This window comes from Notolepis coatsorum (assembly GCF_963971535.1).
Source record: "Notolepis coatsorum genome assembly, chromosome: 12".
NCBI lineage: Eukaryota > Metazoa > Chordata > Actinopteri > Aulopiformes > Paralepididae > Notolepis > Notolepis coatsorum.
In genome coordinates this window covers 84,370,683-84,389,580 of record NC_140176.1, presented here as the reverse complement: position 1 = coordinate 84,389,580, position 18,898 = coordinate 84,370,683, and the positions used below count along the sequence as shown (strand labels likewise).

General features: G+C 52.0%; 1 protein-coding gene across 1 annotated transcript in view; it reads left to right on the top strand.

Annotated features, from left to right (window-relative positions):
* The window catches only part of LOC311237944 (piezo-type mechanosensitive ion channel component 2-like), a gene marked incomplete at its 5' end in the record, with an annotated part of 174,602 nt that overhangs the window by 29,411 nt on the left and 126,293 nt on the right, over positions 1-18,898 (top strand). The gene's annotated exons all lie outside the window — the stretch shown is intronic.

Here is an 18,898-nt window from a genome sequence, read left to right as displayed (position 1 = left end):
CATACTGTGGTTGTTATGTTATAGTCTATCATTGAGAAAGTGATGCCACCAAAATGATATGCAGTAAAATACAGCCACACGGCTACTAAATACTCAAATCTGATTTGTTTCTCGCTCACCATTTGACGTTACTTCTTCACAAGGAAAGTGTTACTCCTTACAGCCGTGCGCTTGATTAATTCATCTGCGATTAAATCCAGGTTCATATGTCATAATAACACATTCATTTGACAGTTCAACACAGCAACATGGTTCCGTCTGGCTTGGCTTGCTGGCACTGGAAAGTCACACTGGTGGAACTAATATTGCTTGATGTTCAGCTTTTGGCAGAATTCTGGTAGTAGTAGAAGAAAGAAAGAGAGTCTCTACAATACCAAAGCACACAAGTAGGGAAAACAGGGCAATAACAACCCGTCCAAGACTTTTAATCACCGGAAACTGAAAGCACAGGGAACACTCAGTATCAATGTCCCAGACGGGAGGTCTCATCAGCAGCCAGACGTGGTGAAGGTCCTGACCTGGACCCCGTTAAACTCCACAGGAAAGGCCTCGGGGCAGGAGCCCTCCTGTTAGAAAACTTTGCTCCCGGGCACTCAAGTGGCGACCCATGTAACGCGCTGCGTCGCGAAGCGGCCGACCCGGGTTAGATTCCCGGACCTGGCATCCTTTGCCGAATGTCTTCCCCCCGCTCTGTCTCCCGTTCTTCCTCTCTCTCTCCCTCTACCGGACTGCCCGGTAGTACAAACAAATAAAAATCTACCAAAAACATAATAATTGTAACTGAGGGGTACAATTCCCTGACTGTATTGATAAGTATGGTATCATTAAACCACTACCGCTTTATGTACTTTAATTACTGGCCATACAGTACACGATATCTAAGTATGATGAACACTTTCCCACATATGAAATCAGGTCCACACAAAGGTAATAGTCAAATATTTAATATATAGCAAAGGGTACATATAATAATTACTTATTACATTTATGATTTGAATTGAATGCTCTTGTAAGGCAAATGAGTACTCGTATGCAAATCAACACTGAATGTCCAATCTCTGGTTACACAGGAAGCAAGTATACAACCTGGCTCTTAGGGAATTATAACGATGGTCACTTAATGATTATAGCTGGATAATATACTGAAGGGGTCCCGCCGGTTGTAAGCCAGTAGGGGGGGTAGGAGAGCCGTCGGCTGTATCCCGTCTGGTCAACGATTTCCAGGGAGAGTTCAGGTACAGAACACAGTGCCCGTAGAACCTTGATCCACAGATGAATACACTTGGGCTCTCTTGTAGACGATAGCTGTAGCTGTAGCTTTAGGTCCACAACGAAGAAGAAGCGAGGCGACCTCAGTCTGGTCTGAGCGCCGTCTCACCTTGGCTCCTCTCGGGGTAAATCCAACACTCACCGGTGTTGGTGATTATCCGCTCCACAAATCAAAGCACCAAAGCAAATAGATATTCCATGCCGTATAGGGCTCAGCAGTCGTCGGGGTAGGTAATCCAATGTGCAGGTCCACTCGTCCTCGCCTAGAATTCCTCAGATGAAAGCACCACGCGTGGTCTGCCCAACTTGGTTAAGACTCTAGATAACGCGAGGAAACGATGGGGGTGCTGCTCACTTTAGAACTCTAACCGAACGATGCACCATACATAATAGACTATTATTACTTAATAGAAATACGGTGCCAAACTCTGGCAATTCAGCTATTAATTCGCACGAGGTCTCACTGCTATTCTAAGGCCAAACAGGCCGTACTACACCGCACGCGGTATCGTGGGGTGAGGCTTCACGTCTTGTTACTTAGTTGGGTAGAAGGGTAAAGGACTAAGAGGAATTCTACATTTCTTGCGCCATATTTATATGCACAGTGGACAAGTAGTGCCGCTCTGCTTTCGGTAGCCGTATTCCTGCGCGGAGCTGAGGCTAGTAAGGGCATGTCTCGTCGGTACCTTTGAACTTGAACGCCAGGGGCTTGTCCCTGGCGCCTGGTCCTTTTGTCCAATAAGAGAATGAACTATTATGGGCTGTAGTAGAATAAAGGGATATTCCGTGTATATGTACAAGGAATATACAAGGGATATCAAACGATATACAAATACTATTAAATATATATCCATAAATAAATATATATATTCGGTTTAATCTGATCCTTCACAACAGCCGCCCCCTAATTAGTCCCACCTAATTAGCTGAGCAGAGACAGATTAACCGCACTGTCCACTACTCAATGTCCGCTGTAAGGGTCAGTCAACTCACAAAGTCATAGGGTCATGGTCGTCATCAATAGTATCAGGGAGCCTTGGCAGTTCTATTAGCCTCGCCACGGGTCGGGTGTAAATCCGTCCTTGGACGAGCACTTCAGCTGCTCGGACCTTTCCATCGGCACCGGTGATCACTTTGCTTACGCGGCCAGCCGGCCACATAGCTCTGGGTAGTGACTGGTCGATGATCATGACGACTGTTCCTTCTGTCAAATTGTCTCTCTCTTTCACCCACTTCTGGCGGGTCTGTAGAGACGGTAGGTAGTGGAGTAGGAAGCTGTTCCAAAACTTATCAGCCAGTACTTGACTGTACCTCCACATTCTTCGGCCGTTCGCTTCTTCAGGCCTGTACATTGTCTGTGGTAGCGCGGGGTCCAGCCGCCCCATCAAGAGGGTGTTGGGGGTGACTGGGTCGACATCTGCTACATCACTTGAGACGTAACCGAGGGGCTTTGAGTTCAATACTCCCTCGATCTCCGTGAGGACTGTCATTAGGACTTCTTCCGCCACAGTCTGGGCCCCAAGCACGGCGTACAGGGCTGTCTTTATGGAACGTACTTCTCGTTCCCAGGTTCCACCGAAGTGAGGTGCGTTCGGGGGATTAAACTGGAAGTCAATCTGGGATGGAGCGAGGTGGGTCTTAAGTTCTGGGCCCATAGCTTGGAAGCTCTCTCTCAGCTCTCTTTCTCCGCCTTTGAAGTTTGTCCCGTGATCAGACAACAATGTAGACGGTTTTCCTTTCCGTGATGTGAATCTTCGGAAGGCCATAAGGAATGAGTCTGTGCTCATGGTTGGAAGGAGTTCGATATGTATCGCTCTGGTGGTCATGCATTTGAATACAATACCCCACCGCTTCTCGGTTCCTCTTCCTCTCTTTATATACAGCGGGCCAAAACAGTCCATACCGGTGGAGTGGAAGGGCTTATCGCCGAGTCGGAGGCGACAGGGAGGTAGGTCAGCCATCCGGGGTATACTGGGCTGCGCGCGCCACTTACGGCAGTCTAGACAGGTTCGCTGGAAGCGCCGCACTGCTTCTCTCCCTTGCAGTATCCAATAACGACGTCTGATCTCCGCGAAGACTCTCTCTGCCCCTGCGTGGTGCACATCCTCGTCGTATTTCTTTATGATCAGCTCTGTGACCTTGTGTCGGCTGTTCAAGACTATCGGGTACTTAACGTCATCCGGTAGGTCTGGGGCTCTCCGCAGACGACCACCCACTCTGATGAGATTATGGGCGTCGCTCTCGGGGGCCAGGTGAAGCAGTCTGCTGTCTGATGGGACAGGCTTTGCTCCCTGTAGACAGGCTAGCTCATCGGGGAACGAGTCTCTCTGGGCTCGTTGTAGTAGAAGGAGTTCTGCTTCTTCGTAGTCAGCTGCTGAAATGTCAGTTGTGGGCTGAACCTCTGGGTGGTGCCACAGAAATGTCTTTAGCTGCGCACTCTCTAGGGTGAGGCAATCGTCTAGAACCGGGTCTGTGGGGACGAGTGTGTGTGTCAACCCACAGAACATAGGTTTCTTGTTCTCTGCCTCCTCTTTACTCGCCTCCCGTGGGGTGGGTGTAGGCCACTCTTCTTCGGGGAGCTTGAGGAACTCTGGCCCGTCACTGTAAAGGTTGGGACGGGTGAGGTCATCCAGGGACATTCCCCGGGTGATGACGTCAGCTGGGTTGTGTTTGGTGTCCACATACCGCCAGCTGGTTACTTCTGTTAACTCTTGAATCTCGGTGACTCTGACTCCCACGAAGACCTTGTATCTGCACGAATCAGACCGGATCCATGTGAGTACGGTCGTGGAGTCTGACCACAAGATTGTTCTTTGCACCGGGATGGTGAGTTCACGTTGGATTAACGTGGCGAGCTGCGCTCCTGCTAGGGCTGCGCAGAGCTCTAGACGCGGGATAGATTGTTGCTTGCGTGGGGCTATTCTTGAGCGAGCCAGGATGAAAGCAGTATGTATTTCTCCTCCCTCCTCTCGGGCACGCAAGTAAGCCACCGAACCGTAGGCTACTTCGGAGGCGTCGCTGAATATGTGCAGGTCGATCTTGCATGTCTCTGGCCTCACTGTGGGTGGGAAGTAGCTGCGGCGTATATTAACACCTGGGAGTGAGCGGAGTTCCGTCTCCCACTCTCTCCATGTGGATGCAAGGTGTTCGGGTATGGGATCGTCCCAGCCCTGGTTTTTGTCCCATAGCGCTCTTACAATCATCTTTGCCCTGGTGGTGTAAGGTAGAATACATCCCAACGGGTCATATTGTCTGGCGAGTGTTCTGTATACACTCCGTCTGGTGGTCGGTATTGCCGTCGACCTTCCCTGCTCCTTGATCAGGGGTTTGTGTCTATAATGGAGCGAGTCTGTTTTGAAGCGCCAGACTAGTCCTAGTGTCATTTCTTGGGCTTCTCCTGGGATGGTCGCCATCCAGGTGTCGCTGCTCGCTGGCTTGTCCTCTGGGGAGAGGCTGCGCAATACTGGGGGGTCGCTGCTGGCCCGCTGCCGGAGATCAAAGCCGTCTTTGATCAGGGAGGCGCGAAGCAGCGCACGACGTCGCCAGTCAGTTTTCTTTATGTGTCCCGCTGTGATTCGCTTGTTAATCTCAGCGCGGTACACAGCTTCTTGAGCGGGGTCTTTGGCTAGGCGCCGCTCTGTGTTCAATGGATACCGCTCCGTCGACCTCTTTTGTGGCGTGAAAGGTGGGCATTCCCTCTCGCCTCAGGAGTGGAGTTGCGTATCTCATCACTCCGTTGACGTTGACTCTCTTTGTCCCGTGCTCGAGGAGGGCTATAGCGTAGATATCTTCCTTAGAACGAATGTCTTTCTTTTCGTTCTTAAAGGGCATTGTCTCTAGTGTCCATAGCCTCTCGACATGCTGCAGGAGTGTGGTGTCTCCTTCTGTCGCTCTGGAGTGGAGGCAGCTAGTGGCTGCTGTTCGGTTAAGAGACTTGGCGAGGGGGCCTTGTAATGTCCATCCTAGGCGGGTCTCGACTGCTGCAGGGCAACCTCTGGGTCCTGTATGGACCCGGTCTATCGGGACTATGAGGTCTGCATGGTCGGAGCCTATCAGCAGGGTCGGGGTGGCACCGTCTATGAGCGGTATAGGTAGTTGACGCAGGTGCACATATTTCTCCATCAGCTTGGCGATGGGGTAGGTGTACTGCGATAGTCCTATTTCTTGGCTGGTGAAAGCATTAGTAATCCTGTACCGTCTCTCTGGCTGCCCGCTTGCTGCGATAGTGAAGGAGACATTCTCGCCCTTTATCGTCTTTAGATCTCTTCTTATTGTCCGAATCGTCATCTGGTTCTCGCTCCCCCGCAGCCCTAGCTGGGCCGCAGCGGACGCGAGGAGAAGGGTCTTCTCTGACCCGTCATCAAGGACGGCGTAAGTGTCCATGATCTTGTCTTGGTAACTCAGTGTTACACGGACCACCTTTAAGAGCACCTGGGCGCCGCTGCTGCTAGCGGGGTCAATGTACATAACACTTGCCTTTGTGCTGTTGGATGGTGCAGGCTTTCTTTTGTTACTGTCGTGTAGGACATCCAGATGGGCTCCGTCACACCGACTACACCTCTTCTTTAGGCGGCACTCGGCTGCCATGTGACTGCGCGCACATCGGTAACAGCGCCTGTTGGACTTTATCCAGTGACTTACTTCTTCAGCGGTCATCTTCTTGAACTGGTCACATTGTGACAACCAGTGTTCCTTCTCGCAGTACGGGCACACCATCTTCCACTTCTCTTTCGTCGAGGGGGTACTGTGGTTCTTGCTGCTCGGTACTGATTCTGATTGGTGCATGACAGTCACCGATCTTCGGCCATCGTTTACTCTCCTAGGTCCCTCTCTGGAGCTTGGCGTGCTCCGCACGAACGTATCCAGCCGTAGGCTGCTGACTTCTCTCGCCAGGAAGTCGGCTAAATCTAGGAGGGATGGCTCGGGACCGTTAGGATCACGGTGGTCTCTTTGCCGCCTGAAGCGCTCCTGTCGGGCGGGCGGCAGCTTCTCTAAAATCCTCTCGACGTTCGAGTTTGCGTATAGTTCGTGCATACCCTTTTCTCGTTGCGCCCCCAGCATCCCTACCAGGGATTGTACTTTTATAGACAGGTCGTCTAGTGAGCGATTGTCTGTTGCTGGGGGTAGGCGGTCAATATGCCTTATCTCCTGTATTACGTAATCCCATATACGTCCATATCTCTGGTCCAGCGCTGCTAGAGCCGCGGTGTATGGGGTCGTAGAGGTGGCATAGGCCAGCGCTATGTTGTGCGCTCGGGGCACTTTCAGGTGCTTCAATAATATTGCATACTTGTGGCGTTCATCAGCGACATCCACCATCATTGTCTCTAAGCACATCCGGAGCTCCGTGTACTGTGCTCGATTCTCATGGGTGAAGTCTGGAAACGTCGGTGTGCCAATGTATGACGCCATGGATGGCTGGCACATCGGTGAGCGTTGGAAGAGAGGCCTCCTGGGCGAGTCTCTTCTTACGCCTCTCGGTGGGCTGGTACTGGCAGGGTACCATGGCTCGCTGGTCCAGGTGCTATTCCTCGGGACTGGTCGTGCGTCATGCTCACCCGTGAGTCGAGTCGGGGGTCTGTAGCGCAGAGCCGCGGGGGTATAGCCTGGGCTGTACTGGACCTCCTGGTCCTGTGGAGTAATGTGCTGCTGTCGGGCTTGACTCTCCTCTTCTCCCTCTTCTTCTTCTGCCAGGTCACCTAGATCCTGTAGTCGTCTATTTAGCCTCTCCGCGGTGTCCGCTGTTCCTTCCTTGTAGCTGGGTCTCACTTGGACCGGTCGGGGAATGAGTTCGGAGGGGGGTGTAGACTCTCTCTGGTGGTCGAGTTCAAGGTCGCCTGCTCGGTTAGGGGAGGGTGCCCTTGACGTGTGTCTTGACGAGGCTCTGGAACCCCTTGTGGAGGGAGGGGGTGTTGCCCTGGTGATCAGCTGCTCCATTAGCTGCGCTTGTAGTCTGTCGCGCTCGGCTTCGCGCTTGGTGAGATCTGCTTCTCTTTGGGCACCGGCAGCGGCGCGCTGGGCGTCGGCCCGTTCTCTTGCCATATTCTCTTCCGTCTGAAGGCGTCTCAGCTCCAGACGTATGTGCTCTTCTTCGCTCCGTTGCTGCGCTTGGAGTTGTTCGCGCTCGCTAAGCGTCTGTGCTTGGAGTCGATCGCGTTCACCCTGAAGTCGAACGCGTTCACCCTGAAGTCGATCGCGTTCGGTCGAGGCTGTCAGGCTGGCGAAGAACGCCTGTGACAGCATCCTCTCCGCCTCGCTGGGGGAAGACGCTTGTAGAGGTGAGCCGCTCCTGGCTGTACTCGTTGGGGAGTCCTGGAGCTCTATCTCCTCGGCGCTCTCCTCATCTTGTTCTGTGCAGAGTTCCACCTCTGGAGGGTTGTCTTCCTCCCGGAGCTCTGGGGGGACTACTTCTTCGGTATTGGCGGGGGGTAAAGTCGTGTCAGTTCCCTCCTGGTCCCCACCGTGAGCTTGGTCAGTTACATTAGAACCCACTAGGGCCTCTGTGGTCGGGGTATCCTGGTTGATAGGGTCGGACATAATTTTACTTTCTACTTTTACTGCGTTTACTGTTTGTAGAAGGCTAGGTAGTTTACTGACAGCGTAATCCTCTAAGTACTGAGGTGGCTGTCGTCTACGTTGCGGGCGTTCTACTTTAGGAGGACCGTTTCGTGGAGTGTTCATCATAGGCCATTTCAATATTAATACCACTATATTAATATTACACTAATTACCCTCCGGCTCGAAGGACCAATTGTAACTGAGGGGTACAATTCCCTGACTGTATTGATAAGTATGGTATCATTAAACCACTACCGCTTTATGTACTTTAATTACTGGCCATACAGTACACGATATCTAAGTATGATGAACACTTTCCCACATATGAAATCAGGTCCACACAAAGGTAATAGTCAAATATTTAATATATAGCAAAGGGTACATATAATAATTACTTATTACATTTATGATTTGAATTGAATGCTCTTGTAAGGCAAATGAGTACTCGTATGCAAATCAACACTGAATGTCCAATCTCTGGTTACACAGGAAGCAAGTATACAACCTGGCTCTTAGGGAATTATAACGATGGTCACTTAATGATTATAGCTGGATAATATACTGAAGGGGTCCCGCCGGTTGTAGGCCAGTAGGGGGGGTAGGAGAGCCGTCGGCTGTATCCCGTCTGGTCAACGATTTCCAGGGAGAGTTCAGGTACAGAACACAGTGCCCGTAGAACCTTGATCCACAGATGAATACACTTGGGCTCTCTTGTAGACGATAGCTGTAGCTGTAGCTTTAGGTCCACAACGAAGAAGAAGCGAGGCGACCTCAGTCTGGTCTGAGCGCCGTCTCACCTTGGCTCCTCTCGGGGTAAATCCAACACTCACCGGTGTTGGCGATTATCCGCTCCACAAATCAAAGCACCAAAGCAAATAGATATTCCATGCCGTATAGGGCTCAGCAGTCGTCGGGGTAGGTAATCCAATGTGCAGGTCCACTCGTCCTCGCCTAGAACTCCTCGGATGAAAGCACCACGCGTGGTCTGCCCAACCTGGTTAAGACTCTAGATAACGCGAGGAAACGATGGGGGTGCTGCTCACTTTAGAACTCTAACCGAACGATGCACCATACATAATAGACTATTATTACTTAATAGAAATACGGTGCCAAACTCTGGCAATTCAGCTATTAATTCGCACAAGGTCTCACTGCTATTCTAAGGCCAAACAGGCCGTACTACACCGCACGCGGTATCGTGGGGTGAGGCTTCACGTCTTGTTACTTAGTTGGGTAGAAGGGTAAAGGACTAAGAGGAATTCTACATTTCTTGCGCCATATTTATATGCACAGTGGACAAGTAGTGCCGCTCTGCTTTCGGTAGCCGTATTCCTGCGCGGAGCTGAGGCTAGTAAGGGCATGTCTCGTCGGTACCTTTGAACTTGAACGCCAGGGGCTTGTCCCTGGCGCCTGGTCCTTTTGTCCAATAAGAGAATGAACTATTATGGGCTGTAGTAGAATAAAGGGATATTCCGTGTATATGTACAAGGAATATACAAGGGATATCAAACGATATACAAATACTATTAAATATATATCCATAAATAAATATATATATTCGGTTTAATCTGATCCTTCACAACAATAATAATAATAATAATAATAATAATAATAATAATAATAATAATAATAATAATAATAATAATAATAATAATAATAATAATAATAATAATAATAAATAAATAAAAACTCTGCTCCCTCCTGTTAGAAAACTCTTCCTGTTAGAAAACTCTGCTCCTTCCTGTTAGAAAACTTCCTGTTAGAAAACTCTGGAACCTCACACTCCACTTGGAGAATAGAAACCCAACCACCCTCCATGCCAGGGGACTAGGGGTTTACCACTGGTTGAAATCTATTAAAATAATTATATTTAAATAATTTATAATAATAATAACAAATATGAGAATATTTATATCATTAACAATTATGTTTTACATTTATAGTCATGATTCAACGTGGCTTTGTGATGTCCTAAAATAAATAAAAGCACTACATAAACACTGCAAAAGGCAGTGAATAAATAAATAAGCACTAAACTCAATCGTGCGGATATAGCTATAGTGGAATAGTGTCCATTACACATCTACATTCTGATCTCCGCACATCCCATTCCTTTAATTGAGCCATTTTGTCTTAATATACCACCTTGTTCTCTATTGTTATTTTAAATGTTTTACCTTGCTTAGTGTGCACATTGTAAGTAGGCCTAAGTAAAAGTTACCCTTCAAGAGGACCTTTTCCTCTCACCAGGCCATCATTGTGTAGATGGGTGGATTATCCCTGCTTATGGGAGTAGTGATACACAACCACCTGGTAGCAGGATACAATAGAGTTGGATCTATCTGTACCCCCGTCTTTGGTCCGGAACATCGTTCTGGAGGGCGTGCAGCAGGAGCGGATGGGGCCCAGGATTTACTAACCTGGGGGGTGGTACTCTGGTCTTCCTCGCCTTCCAAGGCGGTCAGCAGTAGCTCCCCATGCACTCTCACTTCCCCCAGTACCTCCGTCAGCCCTCCCACACCCGGTGACTGTCAGTTCAATAGTTATATTGGGCTTCCCTTTAAGCAGTACCCTTCCTTGACCACCTGTATAGACCCTCAATGAATATGCTACGAATGGGGTGGAAGGGTTAAATAATTATACCAGTCACAAGTATTTACCCGGTCACAAGGTTAGCATATGATCAGAAATAGACACACACACCGTGCTCCCATTTACATCTACTTTATATATAAGCCAGGTCAATTATCAGTTACAAGTTGTGCTTTATGTGGCTCATATGGCATGTATTCATAAATGGCACCGGGTGCTCTCACTTGTATTGTAGGGGAACACTATTCCCATCATAGGCACCTCGTGCTCAATACATTAATAATAACCCTGCTTGGATTAGGGGAGACCCAGGCACAAAGTAAGTAGTTCAATGGGAATTCAAGAACGTCACAGTAATACACCAATACAAAAGAAACCATTTAAATGTGAGCCCACGTTACCAAATAAAACCTACTCTAAAGCCGGCTTATAATGTTTGGGGTACCCCTAGACACTGGTCGTTAGCGTTCGCTCGAATGGATATTGTTGTGGGCACACGAGGTACCATTGTACTTAGCCAAGATGGCGGACCCACTCTCATCACCTCTTGTCCGGGTGACAAGATGGCGTCGGGCGATCCCGCGAGCACAGCCAGCGGGCTGGGGTAAACAGCATGGGCAGTGGTGAAACTGGAGGAGCGTGCTGTGTTGTGGCGACCTCTGCTGGTGGGGAGAGGTGTCCTCTGCGGCGTCGGAGAGACGTCCACTGCTGGCTGCTGTCTGATGCTGGCGCGCTCTAAACTGTTTGGCTACCTTAACACTTTGATCGCCATGGGTTAAATTCATAATTTACCATCCCTCGCCAGCTCTATTTGTCTATGGAGAAGTTCCCCTTCTTTGCAGGGCTATAACTTTTTAAATTCTATTGCTACATTGCCATTATTATGGCCCATTCAATGTCCTATATGTATTGTTCAGGGTGTAGCAACGTTAAACTTTTTCATTCACATATTCATACTAAAATATGGTCTAAAGTGTAAGTATGTTTTTATCGTTTTCTGCAGCTTTCGTCAGAACGTGATTTATAGCCCTAAATGCATTATATTGATGATCAGATACAGTTTGGTTAGGGTTAGGGTTAATTTTCAACTGGACATACTTCTAGAATAATCTACGTATGATCTGATGATGACCGGATGGGCGGGGGATCGTTTATAATTCCGTGGGCAGCGTTAGATGATTCATCCAGAGTGGGTCATATGTTCATCATAGCAGTTTATATGGAATACGTTAGAAAATAACGCTGAATCTTACCGTATGTTCCTCGCGCCGTTGGACGATCAGCGTGGAGTAGACCGTTTTCGATTATGGGATGTTGATCCTGATGAACCATTTCCAGGTTGTATAATACTATATATGTCCAAATAACGTTGTTTATTGAGTTAGGGCGAGCGATTGATCATCCAGTGTGTTGAGATGGAGTCCGGCTACAGATCGCGAGTGCCCGGAGCACATATGGATGAGCACTTCCTGTTTGGCGCGGCCCTCCCTCTTGGCCGATCTGCCGATCGGCCACCAGATGGCGCTCTCGAACCGTTAGACAGTTGAGTGGAGCTCACCAGTACATCTCAGGGCTCCGGAAAGGAAATATGATTTCGATGACAGATTTTTGAAATATTGACATCAAAGACGAGTTACGGCGTCTTCGGCAGAATGAGCATGGCTAGGAATGACGTCTTAACTCGTCCTCGGCGATCATAGTGTTAAACACAGCTAAACTGTGGGTCTTAGTGCACCCTCCTGCTATCGTCTGTACTACTAACGCAACGTGGCTGTATGCACCACCGGTCTTCGGCGCCGCGCGCCCGGTAGTATACTGGAGTCAATATAGCCGTTAGCAGCATGCTAATACACAGCACACACTGCTACTATAACCCGTTATCTATGGACGTTAGTCCTTCTTTCCGTATCGCTTACTCACTCACTTCACTATCGCTTGTACTTCTAGGATAACACGTTATCTAGCAAGTACTCTCTATCACCCGTCGCTCTCCAACGGGGCTCTTCAACATCACTCTTCCAACGGGGCTCTTCCTGAGCACACACCCGCTGCGACCGTTCATGTCCGAGTTCACTGTCGAAGAGGGCTTCCTGGTGCTCCGCCCTCCAGGTAATCATCTCTTGCTCGTTGCTTCTCTCTCCTCCGCTCCACCTGCCACCACTGCCCCCTGCTGGCAACCGCAACTGATCCCACTATAGGATCACTCCAGAAAGGGAGAAAGATGCTTCAATGTTATGTTAGTGATCCATATCGAGGCCGGAGAAAGAGTAGCACCTCACATCATTAGTAGTCCGGGCGAGATATCAAAAGGAACACTGTTTATCACACTTTATACACACACAAGGGAAGTAACAGTTAGTCAGCACTTCTGAATACTTAGCAGAATATTCAGGATGCTACATTTCCCCCCACTTTAAACTTGCCAAGTCCTCTGCAAGTTACTTCAATGAAACCAGTTTAATCACATGAAAACGGTCCGTAGACCAACAGTTTCACACATTGTTTCATTAATTGTACACATTGTTCCACAAACACACTCTTCAGCACATAGTCCTGGCGATACAGAGCGGGTAGCCGACCTCTGGTGCTCCTCTGGGGCCAGGTTCGCTCAACCCCCCTTGCGTCTGACTCCGTGTCAGATTCGTCTGTCCCTGCTGGCAGGTCCTCGGCCACGGCTTCGCCCTCCGAGGCCTCTGAGGGGCCGCCCGCGGCGCCCTCCTTGCCCCTGTCTCCGCCGTCTTCGCCGTCCTCGTCTGAGGGGACCAACTCTACCTCTCCTCCCTTGTTCGGCGCTGCTTCAGCGACGACCCGCGGGGCCCTGGGTGGGTTACACGCCCTAGGGTGCGGTTCTCGAGGGTAAACGAAGGCACCCCCCACGTCTGATTCGGATGAGCTCCGCGATCTCATCGGGATCCTTCGGGGAGCTCTCGTCCGCTCTTCCGGGTCGGAGGCCGGGAAGGAGCAGATCTTGCTCTGATCTCTATGCACGGTTCTTTCGGGGCCCCCTCCTTCGGGATAAACCGTGAACACTGACGTCCTCTTGAAGTTTCCATCGCCGCCCTCTGGGCCCGGCTTGCCGCCGGCCGGGGGGCGTCTGCGGCGGTAGTTGAAGTTGCACCGGTAGCGGTGCCGACGAGGCCCCTGGTCCGGGCCGTCCTCGCCTCCTTGACCTCCTTCCGACCTGTTCCCCTTGTTCTCCTCTCTGTCTCGCACCAGCCTGGGACGGGGGGAACCCCTTGGTCGGAAGCCTCTGTAATAGTTCTGTCTCCTGGGTTTGTCTTTCCCGCGGTCTCGGTCTCCACTCTGGGACCGGTCGCGTCTCCTGTCTCGCTCCCGGCTGTCAAGCTCTCTCCGGTCAGGTTCTCTCCGTTCGGGCTTTCTCTTTTCAGGCCCTCTCCTGTCAGGCTCTCTCCTGTTGGCTCTCTCTTCTCAGGCCCTCTCCTTTCGGGCTCTCTCTTTTCAGGCCCTCTCCGTTCGGGCTCTCTCTTTTCAGGCCCTCTCCGTTCGGGCTCTCTCTTTTCAGGCCCTCTCCTGTCCGGCTCTCTCCGGTCAGGCTCTCTCCTGTCGGGCTCTCTCTTCTCAGGCCCTCTCCTTGGTTTGCCGCCCTGGTCTGGACCTCTCCGGTAGTCCTCAGGGTATTCTCCATCGCGGGGTGGGCCCCTCCTGCGGGGATAGCACCCGTAGCGGTTCCGGTCAGCGGCGTTCTTGCTCCCCGGGACGGGAACGCCTGTTGGGCCGGTGACGTTGGCCGCCTCCGCTCCCTTCTCCCTTCTCCCCTTCAACCACATCAAACTCGACAGTTTATCCATACCCCACGCTGCGAAGGTATCTCCTTGGGTCATCCTTCCTGGTGGCCGTCTGGTGTACAAACACGTCCTCTTTCGTGTCATTCCTGTGTATGAAACCATATCTGTTTCTGACGTTGAACCATCTGACCGTCCCCAAGATTTTGGTTGCGATGACTCTCTTGTCCGCCGCGAACACTTCGGCGGCCGGGCTGGACGGGCTCCCCGCGTCCTCAGCGGTCTGCCGTGGTTGATGCGTTTCGGCGGCCTCGCTGCTGCCTCCGAGCTCTCGGCTTTCCTCTCTCCACTCCCGTTGCCGATCGAACAGGCTCTTAGAGGGCTGGATCCCGCGGGTCACTGCCCGCCACACTGGTTCCAGCTCGGGCCCGTCCGCCTGAAGCCGCCACAACTCCGCCCAGTCGTACCCGCGATTCCTCTTCTGGGTCACCATTCGTCCTGTGATGACTGGCGAGTACGGGATGGGGGCTGTGACTGTTAAGAAGCTCTTCTCGGTGTCCTCCACCTCCGGTTCTGACCTCCTCGACGTGCACGACAGGGCGTCAGCCTTCCGGCTGAACCGGCCGGGTTTGTAATGGACCACAACAACGTGGCTAAGGGCGACATCTGCAGAGTCGGGGCGATGACTACGGGTGGGTCGCATCCCCTTGATCCCGTTGAAGAGACCGTCCACTCCGCCGAGCACATTCAATGAAACCAGTTTAATCACATGAAAACGGTCCGTAGACCAACAGTTTCACACATTGTTTCATTAATTGTACACATTGTTCCACAAACACACTCTTCAGCACATAGTCCTGGCGATACAGAGCGGGTAGCCGACCTCTGGTGCTCCTCTGGGGCCAGGTTCGCTCAACCCCCCTTGCGTCTGACTCCGTGTCAGATTCGTCTGTCCCTGCTGGCAGGTCCTCGGCCACGGCTTCGCCCTCCGAGGCCTCTGAGGGGCCGCCCGCGGCGCCCTCCTTGCCCCTGTCTCCGCCGTCTTCGCCGTCCTCGTCTGAGGGGACCAACTCTACCTCTCCTCCCTTGTTCGGCGCTGCTTCAGCGACGACCCGCGGGGCCCTGGGTGGGTTACACGCCCTAGGGTGCGGTTCTCGAGGGTAAACGAAGGCACCCCCCACGTCTGATTCGGATGAGCTCCGCGATCTCATCGGGATCCTTCGGGGAGCTCTCGTCCGCTCTTCCGGGTCGGAGGCCGGGAAGGAGCAGATCTTGCTCTGATCTCTATGCACGGTTCTTTCGGGGCCCCCTCCTTCGGGATAAACCGTGAACACTGACGTCCTCTTGAAGTTTCCATCGCCGCCCTCTGGGCCCGGCTTGCCGCCGGCCGGGGGGCGTCTGCGGCGGTAGTTGAAGTTGCACCGGTAGCGGTGCCGACGAGGCCCCTGGTCCGGGCCGTCCTCGCCTCCTTGACCTCCTTCCGACCTGTTCCCCTTGTTCTCCTCTCTGTCTCGCACCAGCCTGGGACGGGGGGAACCCCTTGGTCGGAAGCCTCTGTAATAGTTCTGTCTCCTGGGTTTGTCTTTCCCGCGGTCTCGGTCTCCACTCTGGGACCGGTCGCGTCTCCTGTCTCGCTCCCGGCTGTCAAGCTCTCTCCGGTCAGGTTCTCTCCGTTCGGGCTTTCTCTTTTCAGGCCCTCTCCTGTCAGGCTCTCTCCTGTTGGCTCTCTCTTCTCAGGCCCTCTCCTTTCGGGGCTCTCTCTTTTCAGGCCCTCTCCGTTCGGGCTCTCTCTTTTCAGGCCCTCTCCGTTCGGGCTCTCTCTTTTCAGGCCCTCTCCTGTCCGGCTCTCTCCGGTCAGGCTCTCTCCTGTCGGGCTCTCTCTTCTCAGGCCCTCTCCTTGGTTTGCCGCCCTGGTCTGGACCTCTCCGGTAGTCCTCAGGGTATTCTCCATCGCGGGGTGGGCCCCTCCTGCGGGGATAGCACCCGTAGCGGTTCCGGTCAGCGGCGTTCTTGCTCCCCGGGACGGGAACGCCTGTTGGGCCGGTGACGTTGGCCGCCTCCGCTCCCTTCTCCCTTCTCCCCTTCAACCACATCAAACTCGACAGTTTATCCATACCCCACGCTGCGAAGGTATCTCCTTGGGTCATCCTTCCTGGTGGCCGTCTGGTGTACAAACACGTCCTCTTTCGTGTCATTCCTGTGTATGAAACCATATCTGTTTCTGACGTTGAACCATCTGACCGTCCCCAAGATTTTGGTTGTGATGACTCTCTTGTCCGCCGCGAACACTTCATCCCCAGAAGTCCCTGGACGGCGTATCTCGCGAGTCCTCGGAGGGGGTCGTCCTTCACGATGAATATACACTTCTCTGCGAACGTCACCTCCAAGCACTTCACCTCCGCATACAGGCACCCCACCACAGGGATCTCCAAACCGTTGGCGGCCGTGAGGGTGATCCAGTTGGCGGAGGTCAGCTGCTGCTTTGGGAAGTTTTGCTTGAAGTGGCTTTCTGACACAGTCGTCACCTCGGCTCCGGTGTCGACCAGGTAGCGGGTGTCCACACCATCTATTTGTACATCTAGGGTGAAGCATTCCCCGTGTACCTTCTGCTCCTCTGGGCTCTCGGCGACTGGGTCGACGGCACTCGTCGCGACGGCGTCGATCACCCTTCGTGGTCCAGGTCGGAACCCCGACGGGCCCGGCGCTTCGGGAGCGGGGGAAGGGGCGAGGCGTGGCCCACCGGCGGGGCAGGGGCAATCTCTGGCGATATGGCCCGGCTGTTCGCAGGTGTAGCATATCAACCTCCCGTCCTCATCTTGCCTGGGCATTCCACGTGGGGTCGCGGGCACGTCTCTCCTAGGTCGCCGTCCGGCGGCGCCTCTCTGGGGCGCGTCTCGCTCCTGTTGCAATGCCTGGAAGAGCTGTTTCTGGCGCGCACCCAACCGCTCTTGGCCTGCGAACAGCTGTCGGATCGACTCTTGGAGTGTGTCAGCGAGAGGAGGGGTTTTGCGTCCCTCCGCGGCGGCGTGGATCATGCCCCAGGCGGGACCCTTCGTGGGGGGCAGGACCATCTCTTCCTCGGACCAGTTTATCGCCTCCATCATCAGGTCGATAAACGTCCGTCCCCCGTCCTCTCTCACGTGCCTCCTCATCTCCCGTCTCAGCATCTCGTCCCTCAGGCCGAGCACGAACCTGTGGGGGGACCTGTCCGGGGTCTCTGCCCTGAATGCGCCGCATCCGCTCCTGTAGGTCGTACGCAAACTCCCGCACGGTCTCACCGTCTGATTGCCGGCGGTCGAGGAACTCTCCCAGGCGGACACTGACTGGGGTCGTGTCTCCGTACGACAAGATGGCGTCGGGCGATCCCGCAAGCACAGCCAGCGGGCTGGGGTAAACAGCATGGGCAGTGGTGAAACTGGAGGAGCGTGCTGTGTTGTGGCGACTTCTGCTGGTGGGGAGAGGCGTCCTCTGCAGCGTCGGAGAGACGTCCACTGCTGGCTGCTGTCTGATGCTGGCGCGCTCTAAACTGTTTGGCTACCTTAAACACAGCTAAACTGTGGGTCTTAGTGCACCCTCCTGCTATCGTCTGTACTACTAACGCAACGTGGCTGTATGCACCATCGGTCTTCGGCGCCGCGCGCCCGGTAGTATACTGGAGTCAATATAGCCGTTAGCAGCATGCTAATACACCGCACACACTGCTACTATAACCCGTTATCTATGGACGTTAGTCCTTCTTTCCGTATCGCTTACTCACTCACTTCACTATCGCTTGTACTTCTAGGATAACACGTTATCTAGCAAGTACTCTCTATCACCCGTCGCTCTCCAACGGGGCTCTTCAACATCACTCTTCCAACGGGGCTCTTCCTGAGCACACGCCCGCTGCGACCGTTCATGTCCGAGTTCACTGTCGAAGAGGGCTTCCTGGTGCTCCGCCCTCCAGGTAATCATCTCTTGCTCGTTGCTTCTCTCTCCTCCGCTCCACCTGCCACCACTGCCCCCTGCTGGCAACCGCAACTGATCCCACTATAGGACCACTCCAGAAAGGGAGAAAGATGCTCCAATGTTATGTTAGTGATCCATATCGAGGCCGGAGAAAGAGTAGCACCTCGCATCATTAGTAGTCCGGGCGAGATATCAAAAGGAACACTGTTTATCACACTTTATACACACACAGGGGAAGTAACAGTTAGTCAGCACTTCTGAATACTTAGCAGAATATTCAGGATGCTACAATTGTAAATAGGAATTTGTTCTTAATTGACCTGCCTGGTTAAATAAAGTTTTTTTTAAATATATATAAACATATATAAAAATATATATAAACACCTGTTGTAACTGAGGGGTACAATTCCCTGACTGTATTGATAAGTATGGTATCATTAAACCACTACCGTCTTATGTACATTCCTACTGGCCATACAGTACACAGGTATCTAATGATGAACACTTCCCACAATGACTCGGTTCCACACAAAACTGGATTTAAGTATTTATTAGCAGTAATGATAGTACATAATATACTTTACTTTACTTTGGATGCGCTTATAAGGCAAAGGAATGTGCGTAGGCAAATCCCCTGTAGTACCCCCCGCAACCCCCCTTACCTCTGCTGACATGGACATGGACAAACTCACAAACTCTGAACTGTATCTATGTAATTGTGTTTTCTTTTATGTACGCTGTAAGTGATGTTATATGTTCTATGTTTTTATGTGTTTTATGTTGGAACT